This window comes from Arachis ipaensis, chromosome B10 (genome assembly GCF_000816755.2).
Source record: "Arachis ipaensis cultivar K30076 chromosome B10, Araip1.1, whole genome shotgun sequence".
Lineage (NCBI taxonomy): Eukaryota > Viridiplantae > Streptophyta > Magnoliopsida > Fabales > Fabaceae > Arachis > Arachis ipaensis.
In genome coordinates, this window is record NC_029794.2 from 132,200,333 (window position 1) to 132,212,868 (window position 12,536).

Genomic DNA, 12,536 nt, shown 5'->3' on the forward strand with positions numbered 1-12,536 from the left:
TTTATAATAAAATAAAGAACTCTAAAAAAACTTTATTTGGAAAGATAAAAATAACAATAAAAAATTGCACGCAGTTAGTTGAGAGAGAATGTGCAAATAAAAAATTTAGAGAACTTAAGAATTCATAAACTCAATCTCATGAATAAAGCTTTCCTTATAAAAACTTTGTGGAGAATTTTGACAGAACTAAATTATTTGTGAGTCAATGTGGTTTATGCTAAGTATGACAGGGGACAAGATTTAATGTCTAATATTATCTCTTACCCTTCGGATTCTCCCTTTTAGAAACAATTAGTTAATTAGTGTGGAAAAATATAAAAAAATATTGGCTATGATATTTGTGAGGAGCGAAAACAAATTTTTGAAGTGATTGATAAGTCAAGGTTAAAGACAAGTTTATTTGAAGATTACTATATTGAGCTCAACGAAGATATGATGGAAGCTAAAGTTTCCGACTTTGTCCTTTAAAATACTGAGTAAAATATAAATTTTTTGAGACAATTCCTCCCTAACGACTCTATATATAAAATAAGAGCTTTGTTGCCACCCAATAATAAAATAGGCAAAAACAAACTCTTTTAGAAAGGAACAAGCGATAATAATTTACTGTGGCAAGTAATTACTCTATGATTATAAAGGAGGAGGAAGAAGAAGATATGGCATGAAAAATTACTGGCAATGAAAAGGTCCACAACACATAAAATGCTTTATATGGATGGTCCTTCACAAGAGACTGATGACTACAAATTGGAGAGCAAAATTGTTTAGAAGCTGTTGAACTGTCACCAGCAGCAAAAAATGCTCTTCCACGTGTTAAGAGATTGCACAACAACGACTAAAATCTAGGTACATATTGTGCATCTCCAAAACCTATATTTTTTCTTAGAGCTCTCTTTGGTCTATAGATTAGATGAAATCTGATATCAGAAATTTACACCTCAAAAAAAGGAACATGATTATCGTATTTCATGGTAATTTGCTGAAAAATGTGGAATTGGAGGAATAAAGAAATTTTTTATACTTTATATAAAAGACCGATCCATGCCATAAACTCCATAATTTCTTTTGTCCAAAGCATCCATGTGAGGCCTTTAAAAAACATATCTTGCTGCAAAATTTTAGAAGAAGATTTGAATGCCACATAAAATGGAGACCTCATTCGAGGTGAATAAAAATAAATTCGGATGGAACTTCTGTGGGTAACCTTGGCAAAGCAGGGTGTGGTGGATTAATAAAAAATTGGATTTGGATCCTCTAAAGTTTGAATTTCACTTTAGAGAGTAAAATGTGATCTCTCACCATTGATTTCATAGGTGGGACCAAGAATAAATATGAAAGAGAAACTATTCAAGGATAGAAGATCACACTTTACTTTCTAAAGTAAAATTCAAACTTTAGAGGATCCAAATCCTAAAAAATTACTAGAGACGCTGGATAGCAGGATAAATGCATAACATTGGAGAGTGTACATCGTTTCAAGTGGAGCTGTGAAAAGTGGTTAATGTAACTATCCACAATTTAAAAAATATAAATATAAATAAGTTATAATTTATTTCATAAATTGGAGTTCCTTATTTTTAAAAATTATTTTATTAAAAATAATTAAATTAATTTTATAACTATTTGAAGTTAATAATATTATTATCGAGTTCGATATCCGCCGATATGAGTAAATATCGGTACTTCTCGGTGAACAGAATTTTGCTAATGATTCATCGTATATTTTTTATTGTTATGTTGCTAATGTCATTTATATCAGTAACTCATATGTATTATTACTTGTGTTTTAATATATCCAGCTTTTATAATTATCCGTTTAAAATATTTATAATTTGAATTGATGACTCAGTAACCTTATAATGTGACACGCAACCCTACATGTGTCGTCTAACCAATAATTCTTCATCATTAATCATCAAAACAGCAAATGTTCATTTGGGTGAGAAAGAGAAAAGAAAACCATGAGAGACAAAGAAAGAAAACCATGGAACCTCAACCCTTCCGAGCTTGATTTTTTGAGATCCGTAACTCCAATAAAAAATCTAATTCGATAAAATTGTTCGTATCCTCCTCCTCTACACGTTGGCGTTACTTTTGTCCGGTAGAAGTTGACAGTGACATAACTCCTCTTTTCCTTGAGTTCGGTCAATTAGAGTTCTAGGAGGCACAGAAGTTTTCTTCTTCAGCAGCTTGGTCAGAAAGCTTCTCCGAAGTTTTCGTTATTGTGATTTCTGTAAGGAGGTAGGGTTTGGTAATTTTATAATAATTGAATATGAATTTGATAAGTGAATGTTCATTTGATTGATTATTGATTGAATTTGACTGAATTTATATTGAATTTTTGTGATATATTGATATTTGTGATTAGTTTGGAATTCGGTCAGTTTAAATGCAGCCAAGAACCGAATTATTTTGATGAATTTGGGTCTGGAATATTGTTGGTAATAAAGTGGAATTGGTGAGATTTGATGATGACATTCAGATTTAATAAGAAATGAATTGATGAGATGCTTTGAGATATGTAAATGGTTTGATTTTGGAAGCGGTTGGATTTTTAATTGGTTTAATTTTATAAATTATTTTGATATTAGAAATGGTTTTGGTTTGTTAGAAACGATTTGAAAGAATTTGAGAAATGGTTTGGATGGGACCCGAGAAGGGTGGCAAAGTCCGAGTTTTAGGGGAGATGCTGTTGAAATTTTGTTATAAAATTTAAGACTTTGTTTGAAATGTTATTTAGAAAAAAAAATTGGATTTGAGAAATTGTATTATTTAATTTTTGATTTATTAAGAAAATAATTATGTTTCGAGTTTAATCCATTTAAGAAAAGTATATGTTTTAAGTTCGATCTATTTAGAAAAGAATTATTTTACGATTTTAAATTATTTAAGAGAAGTATTATGTTTTAAGGTTGATTTAAATATGAAAGGGCTTATATTTTAATTTAAATTTGAATTAAAAATTTTATTTGGAGGATTTTTAGTGAACTTTAAAAGTAATTGAATTTTGATTGAATGATTTCGTTTTGCGACGTTTTGGAAAAAGTCAAAGAATTAATTTTAAGGATGGAACTGGGATTGTTGGTTTTGAAATTGGTTTGGGACCTCTGATTTGTATGATTTGGTTTTAATTTGATTTAGAAACTTTGTTTGATTAATTCAATTTAAGAAAACAATGATTGTTAAGGATTTCTAATGAACTTAAGAAAATGAGATTGTTTGTCGCTCCCCTAAAGTCTAGAGGCTTTGCTGAGGGGTATAATTAATAAATGGTTTCTCTTTGTCTTTTAAAAGAAGAATTAGTTTAAGTGAAATTGTTTTAAAGGTTTTGGAAAATGTTATAAAGAGGTGGTTTTGGGTTTAAAAGAAAAAGAGAAGATAGCAGATGTTATGTCGCTGGAATGACTTATCTGACTTGCGAGTTGGATTGCGTCGGATGCAGGTCGAAACCGACAAATGAGCTCATTACCTGCGATAGGAATAGGCATGCATCATCTTTGTTTGCATATTTTGCATTTGGTTCAGTGTTGTGAATTGTTTGTGATTGCTTTAGTGTTTTTGTGATTTTCATTGCTTGTTAATTTGAACTTCTATGACTGGTTATTGTTCTGGGTCCTTGTGGTGGGCTGTGAATTAAATTGAGCTGTGATAATCCCGACTTAACTAACTATCCTGACCCTACTAAAACCTCCCCAATTTTTACCCCTTATTTCCACCCATTTCAGCTACAGGTGCTAATGTTTAGTGCGGAGCTACAGGAGCATAGAATATTATGTTTACGAGTTAAGTTGTTAGATCTTATTTTTCCCTCGTCGTTTATTATTTTAGTTTTAGAAGGGCAAGATTTGTTTTTGAGAATTTTAGAATAAGTCTATATATTAATGCTATGTGAATATATATACTTTTGTGGTTCAGTGGTTTAAAATAAAAGATTTTCGTTTTTTTAATTAAAAATTTCGGTTCGTATTCGCAAAAGTTTAATATTAAATAAATATAGTATGAAATTAAAAGTGTAGAGATAAGTAATACCCAAATTTTTAATACGATCATAAAGTACTAAAAATTAGGGTGTTAAAGTTAAGGATTTGAAAATCGCATGGAACTTAAAAGTATTGAGCTTGAGATGAATTTTAAAACTATATATACTCTCTTAAATAAACAAAATATCTTAATGAACCAAAATATTTTAATAAGAAAAATCAGTCAATTCAAACAACGAAATTAGAGACAGTCTTTTGTGCATAATTACAAGGAAGGAAATCGTGCATGATAAGAATGAATTGGCGACAACTTGGATGGGTTAAGATATCATCTAACAATATTTTAATACTATTAATATACTGCTTAAAAGATTTAATAAGGACAATAAAAGTTGAACTGCATGTGATGGCGACATAATGCTGTCTACACTCATAAATATATTTAGTTTTACAATTTACACATAAGGAGAGGTGAGTTCTATCTACATTAGTATCCATTTAGAAAAAAAGGTGCCTTTATATTTATATATTTAAATCATTAAAACTTTATTTTAGAGTATCATGGAAAAAACAAATCTCTCTTCAACCTTTTCAGCAGCTTCCTCGCTTGTTCCTGGTCAAACCAAACCTCCTATAAAACATCATTTACCAATTCATCCTTCACCTCAAGTTCTATTTCACTGTTTACCTCAATTTATATCCAATATATCTTGTACTCACATTTACAATTCTATTTTTTTGGTATTTGGCAAAATTATTTGGAGAATCTAATTGAAAACTTTTATTGTAATTCCTTCTTTTAGTATGATGAAGCCAATAGAACACTAGAATGTATAAAATCTCTATATTTTATATTTTTAGAATTTTAATCTTATTGTGTTTATTGATTATATTAGGGATGAATACAGATTAGATCGGATCAAATATAGGTAAAATACTCATTTATGAATCGGAGCAGGTATAGATATATTCGCAAAATATAAAAATATTTTAAAAAATTTATTTTTATTAAAAAATATCAAATTTTTTTTTTACTATTTAAACATGTTTACTCTTAAAATATTATTAGATATATTTTTAAATAATAAAAATAAAAATAATATAACATATATGATAATTATTAGTTAAAATAAAATACAAAAAAAAATATTTATTTATTTATTTATTTTTGCGGATATGCGGATATCTACCTCAAATCCGCAATCCGATTCTACTAGTGTGCGATCGGATCAATATCCGCAATTTTCATATTGAATTCGGATAAACCCCGCTGATATACGGATAGAATCCGATCCATGAACACCCCTAAATTATATTTGTAAACTTCATATGAATAAAAAACTCTATACTTTTTTACTTTTTCGCATTTTAATTGCGCGCACAGACGCTCACAAACAACACATATACACACGCGCATACACACATGCACATAAACATAAAATAATGTATGTGCGGCCAATCATGATCTTCGTAGAGCTCGGGATCATCACCTTTGCTACGGTCACTGCCCTCTCATCGGTGTCTTGGTTGCGTGGTGGTACCCTGGTGGTTGTGATCTTACGGTCCCGATTCCATGGAAACGCCACCGCCATGAGTCCCGGTGTTTTAGCCATTATCATTCTCCTATAAGAACATCATAACAATCCTTGTTAAGTCTCAGGAGATGCTCTTGGTGCTAGAACACTCCCTCCTCCGCTCACACTTTCTGCCAAAATTAATTATCTGATCAACTATGAGGAAAAAAAAAAAAGAGAAGTAGATTAAACAAAAAAACATCATTTTTGACAAATAATTCAGATTCTAACATGCTAGCATATGCAAGATGAATCTGATGAAAATCTTGAAGCTGTACAACCTTAGTAATTTTTTTTATGGTTTTTTTCGTCCTACTTTTTCTTTCTTTCTTTATGCCAGTGAACATTTCATAAGGAGAAAAAAAAAATTAGATCCATTTATCAAAGGTAAGAAACCGAAAAGAATACTCAAGATATATCATAATATATAGTGATCAAATAAAAGAATGTAACATACTTCTCCTTATCAACCATATCCGAATCATAACAACTGATTATAGTGTTTTAATAACACTTTTACTTTAGGTTCATTATCAGTTCATGATTAAAAGCTTCCTCATACAACTTCAAATAAATATTAATACAAAATAAAAAGGAAAGTAATTACTATGAGTAAATTTATCAAAACAAAAAATGCACAATGTGTTTAACTTGAGAATAAAAGAGATTTCTACCAAAAAAGTGCAATTAAAGATCAAGCAAAGATTAAAGATAACACAACTACACAACTTAGGATTTTAAGATAACACAACTACACAACTTACGATTTTAAGAACTAAGAGGCAAATAAAAGAGATCATGATCTCAGGCTTCAATCCCATAGAAGACGTTCATACCAGTACCACAAAAGTTCATTCTTCCCCCTTGTTGTTCGTTTTTGCTAGAGAAACCAAAAATCACACAAAAATTCATTACAAACTTATAATCTAAATTACAATTAGAAAAGTTGTAAACATTTTACAGCACAGACAACAATTCCGGAAAACCAAAAAAGAAAAGATAGGAAGTAAACATAAAGAATTTTAAGTACCTCATTCCTGGTTGAACCAAAACCACTCTCGTCGATCTCAGGGTCCAAATATCCTACGTAAAACAACGTCGTAATGATCACATTCGCAGCACCTGCTGCCCAGCTGCGAAGGAGCAGTTGTGACGCAGTTCTGCAGTGGATGCGGGTTTGTCGGCACCCTCTTCTCCTTCTCCCTCCATCGTGTTTTCTTCTCTGCTTCGTTCCGTCTCTAATGCTTCTCATTTTTTTCATTTTTGATTTTTTGTAGTAAAAAAGGTAAACAAACAAACATATATATGAGGATAAGAGAGAAAGAATGATTTTGGAAGTGATAAACAGCTGGAAGCCCCAAACAAAAGCTGGAACAAAATTGTTTGAATTTGAACTTCATTAAACTCTTGCCTAATGCTCTTCTCTGTTACAGAACTTTTAACTTTTATTATTTTATCAAATTTTGTTGCATTACCACTTGTCAAACAGTGAGTCTGTATACTTGTAGTAGTATAAAACTCAACACTTATTGAGCACTGAATGTATCATTTGTTGAGTAAAGAACTTACTACTACTCTCTTATTATATATTAATAGATAGATAGATTCTTCAGATTTTGATCATGATTTGTGATATTATCCAAATTATTGAACTCGCAGATTAACTGTAAATTCTAATATTATGAGTTTGCCAGTTTAGATCTACACGTATACCGGTATAAGTTTATAAATTTAGCTTTATAATTATAGTTTGCTTTTATTTACATAACTATAAATTTAGATCAAGTCTAGAGTCTTTTCATTGATTTTAGAGTATTAATAGATAGATAAAAATCCTCTTATATATGTAGAACCAAAGATGTGGATATCAATAGAAGAAAAAAAAAAACTGACGATATTAATGGGATAATTACATTATTCGTATGAGTACAGACAAACAACAAAAGTAAACACAACGGCTAAAAAGATTATATAATTTGTTCGAAATAAAGTTGACGAATTTGAGTGGAATAATAATTAAAAGCATAAAAGTTATCCAAAATGAACTATGAGTAGAATAATATATAACTATTAATTAAAAATAAATTTAAATATTGCTATTGCTATTATTTTTTACATTTGAAATTTTTTTTGTAAAAATTTCTTTTTTTTTTTATTTTGAAATATTTTAAATATTCGACAAAAAAAATAAATACAAACTAAATGGGATAAAGATACCCTTTATTTATTATCAATTAGGATTCTAAAAATCTTTTCACGTGATCACAATGCGGCAAGTAAATAATTAATTTATTATGGGTAGAATTCCATTTAAAGATTTATTATAGGATTTAAATTTTCGATACTTACTTAAACAGATTAGTGAGATAACCACTAGATTAAAATGATTTAGTTTTGAAAAAGATATATATTTTCTTGAGTAAATTATTGTTTTTGTTCCAAACGTTTGGGGTAAGTTTCAAAGTTGTCCCTAACGTTTGAATCGTCCTATTTAAGTCCCTAGCATTTTAAAATTGACTCAATGTTGTCATGCCGTTAGGAATCTGTTAACGGAATTAACGGCGGGATAAAATTGAGATTATTTTAAAACGTTAGGTACTTATATAGGACGAACACGTTGGGAACAAAAACGCTACATAGAAATAAATTTAAATTTTATCCTTCAATAATATCAATTTTTTACGGTAGATAATTATTCAATTATTTTTAATCACATATAAGTAAATTACACTTAATCACATTAATTTTATTCTAAATAAATTTATTTTTTTATAATTTTATTATTAAACTTTTTTACTCATCATAAAATGTTTGTAGACTGACTAGTACATAAACTTATGGGAAAAAAATGATAAATATACAATAAAGTAATGTGATTCTAGTTATTTTACAAATATTTCATGATGAGTAAAAATCTTTAAGAGGAAAATTATTAAAAAAAAATTATTTAGAATCAAAATAATGTGATTAAGTGTAATTTACTTAAATGTGATTAAGAATAATTGAATAACTATGTACCATAAAAGATTGATATTAGTGAGGGATAAAATTAAAATTTATTTTTATGTATCATTTTCGTCCCCAACGTTTTCGTTCTATTTAAGTTCTAACGTTTCAAAATCGTCTCAATTTTGTCCCGCCGTCAATTCCGTTAAAAGATTTCTAACGGCAGGACAACATGAGTCAATTTTAAAACGTTAGGGACTTAAATAGGATGATTCAAACGTTAGGGACAACTTTAAAACTTACCCCAAACGTTAGAAACAAAAACGATACTTTACTCTATTTTTTTTGGTAAAAAATCTAGGGCCTAAACCTAAAAAAAAACCTACCAAATAGGAATAGGTCGGGATAAAATAATCCCTCTACAATCATCATCTAAGATTAACCTAAAATTACAAAGAGAACTATCAACAAATTGACATTCTAATAGTGATTTTAAAATTTTCTTAGCAAGCTAATTTGCACATATGTTATTTTCTTTATATATATTTTCTATTCTTAGTTTTTAATTTTTTTTCATCAAGTTCGCAATGCTTCTTATAAGGGGTATTCTATTTTATGTAACTATTCTCAATTCCGAAATGGATAAAAAATTAATAAGCTCAATTTTTTTTAATAGAGCAGAAAATTTAAACCCAATTTTTTATTAGCCCATTCAACAAACAAGCTAAATTTCTCCACGCCCAACAAACATTACCATGAAGCTGACAATGGATTTTTTTCCGTTATAAATTATTAAAAATAATTATTTTCACCAAACACGATTTTCATCTTTATTTATAGGAATGCATTTTTTTTGGTAATTAGGATAAGTTTGCCGCACCTCCCGACGAATTTTTTGCAAAGTTCGGCGTATTATAAATTCGAAGTAGGACCATTGTCTCTTGTCCTTTTTTTTTCAAATCTGCTCCCAATTTCTATTCTGTTAGAACTTTCTGTATTCCGACGTTCAAGATGTTCGTTATTCACAGCATCACCAGTTTGATGTTAGTAATTAAAATGTTAGTTTGAGTAATTTTTCTTAGATTAATTAGAGTTACCTATTATTTCTTAGTTAGTGGTTGCTTGCTAATTATAATTAGAGTTACTATTTACTTATTTCATGTTATTCGATGGTTGTTGATTGTTTTTAACATATGAATTAGTATAAGCTGTTAGGCTATTTGTTAGTTAGTTTAGTAAAAGAAGTTGGTTTAAGTTGTTAGTTAAATCTTAATAAAATTAAGTTAGAATGTGGGGTTAAGTGAGTAATAGGTTAGGGTTGCCTAGGGTTTTAGTGAAAGTGAGGTAGATAACTAGTATTTATCAAATACGTTTGTTTAGAAATCCCGTTAATGTGAAACAAATGCTGATAAGTACATGTTATTTTGTTTAAATTGGTTGTGGTTAGATGGAGCAGCAGTTATTGGGATACGAGGAGACTCTGTACAGATTAGATCAGGCTGAGCACATTGCCGGCAGACTTGATCGAGTGGTATGATGATATCGTTGTCGTTTATCTTTCTTTAATTATGAAACAGTGAACTTGTGCTATTTAGAGTTGACCCTGGTTTTTGTTTTGTTTTTAATTTTATCTTTCCGTTTGGTAGGCACCTCAGATCTTACGCACCAAGCAGAATTTGATGACGAGGCCACCGGAAGCGATTAGGCCATATCTCAGACGAGTCGGGTTTGAGTATGTGGCCTACATGGTTGAGTTTGAGCACGACTGGCCACTTGCCTCGGCGTTGTTAGAGAGGTGGAGGCCTGAGTCCCACGCCTTTCATCTAGCATGTGGGGAGATGACGATCACGCTGCAGGACGTGGCGTATCAGCTGGGACTCAGGATCGATGGTGATCCTGTGAGCGGGTGCATAGGTAGTTGGGAGCAGCATCATCAAGGATGGACCATTGAGAACTTTTGTCAGCAGTTACTGGGTATTGTGCCTGGCGCCGATGATAGACAGTCACAGACGAAGTGGACTGTCAAGCTGACGTGGTTCCTTGGATCATCTTCAGGGCCTCCCTGGATAAAGGACCAATCGGACGTCATTGCCTCCAGATTCAACCTAGAGAAGTGGTCAGGGAGATCATACGGTTGGGAAATAGTGGGCTGTGTCAGAGCAATTTGTGTGTCACCGTAATAGTTCATCTCTTCTTTATCGTCACCATCATCAGGAATTTCGGCAGGTTCCTCATCGGCATCGTCTCCATCATCGGGGTTAACTTCATACTGATCCATAATCGGATCCCTAACAGCGGAACCATCGTGACTTTCAACGCCGTCATCCAACTCAGCGTCCACTTCAACATTAGACCCTTCTTGACTACTTTCATGAGCCATATTCAGATCCACCATTGTCCGCCTGATATTTCGTCTAACAGGCCCACTCAACGCATTATCGTCGACACTATCCGCAGACGATCCTCGGCCACCCAAATGGACGAGAAACACGGCTAACAACAACATATGAACATTTGCCCAGCGGTTGTGTCAAGACCGTATAAGACGTACTTCCTCATCGTCGCGCAGACGATACCTGATTAAAAATACCATAATTTTTTTTATCACAGGCGTGTTCACATAAATATACCACCAGCAGAAACAACACAGTTGTCACATACCTTTTATAAATTAAAGTACCATCTATTTCGGTTGGATATCTGTAGTAGATTTTTTTCACCTTCTTTGTCTCTTGTATCCCCACAGAGAGTAATACGAGATTCTTTAACAGCTCTAAACAATTGATTTCTGCTGTTAGATGAGTAAATATAGGTTGATTCGATCTAAAAATAATAGAACTTTCCTCATCATACACCATTTCTCCATCGTAATGAATGGATAACAGTGAATTTCTTGCCATTGTAAAAAAATGAAATAATCAACAGTCAAAATGATTGTGGAGAATAAAGTTCGGTGCTCAACTTTACTGTGTTAGGGCCATTTATAGGAAAACTTCGCATAGAGTTTGCCGTATATATTATAGAGTTCGCCAGGAGATGCGGCAAACTCTATAATATATATAGAGTTCGTCGGGGGTACGACAAATTTCTTAAGCCAAGGGTATGACAAACTTGCTTTAATTACCAAAAAAAATTCCTATAAATAAAGATAAAAACCGTATTTAGTGAAAATAATTATTTTTAATAATTTATAACGAAAAAAATCCAGCTGGCAACGTATATCACGTTACTTCACAAGCCACAACAGAGACACAGGTTGCATATCAGAAGGGAATATTGTACAACTGTGCCGTAGAATCCAAAAAGAGTGATTAAAATTAAATCTGAATTTATCAATCTTATTAAATCTATCTCTTTACCTTTTTATTAAAACATATATTTAGTATTATATCCTTTTATTTAGTATACAGCTCGAGTTTTGAATAATGCTACTGCTCTTATTAAATGCAAGATGGCACTTGGTCTTAGTCTTAGTCTCAGTCTCGGTCTCGGTCTCGGTCTCAGCCCATAGAAAAGACATACTAGTAACTAGTGGCTTAATGTAGTATTTCTAGGACTATGAAGCTTTCCCTGTCCCAACAAACAGATTAAAATGGAACATGCACACATGCGACATACATTCAGAGAATCTTTGACTTCTTTTCTCAATTATTTTCAATTGATACCTGCTATACATACAAGTTTTTTTGACATACAAATTTATACAAGTTAATCCTAATTCAATAAAATCCACTTTTTAATGCAAAAAAAAAAAGAAAGAGTTTTAAATTATATAGAACTTATCAATACATATACATAAAAAATTCTTAAACAATACAATATAAATGACTTGTATGGATTTGTATGTGTAAATGACTTGTATGTAGAGAATAATCCTTCTCAATTATATAATAAAAAAATAAAAAATATTATTCGTACATCAAAATCAATCATTTATATATATTTATGTATAAATATATATAGTTTAATTTATTTTTAATATATATTTTATGTTAGTAATTAACTGATTTTAGTATATATATAATATAATTGTACA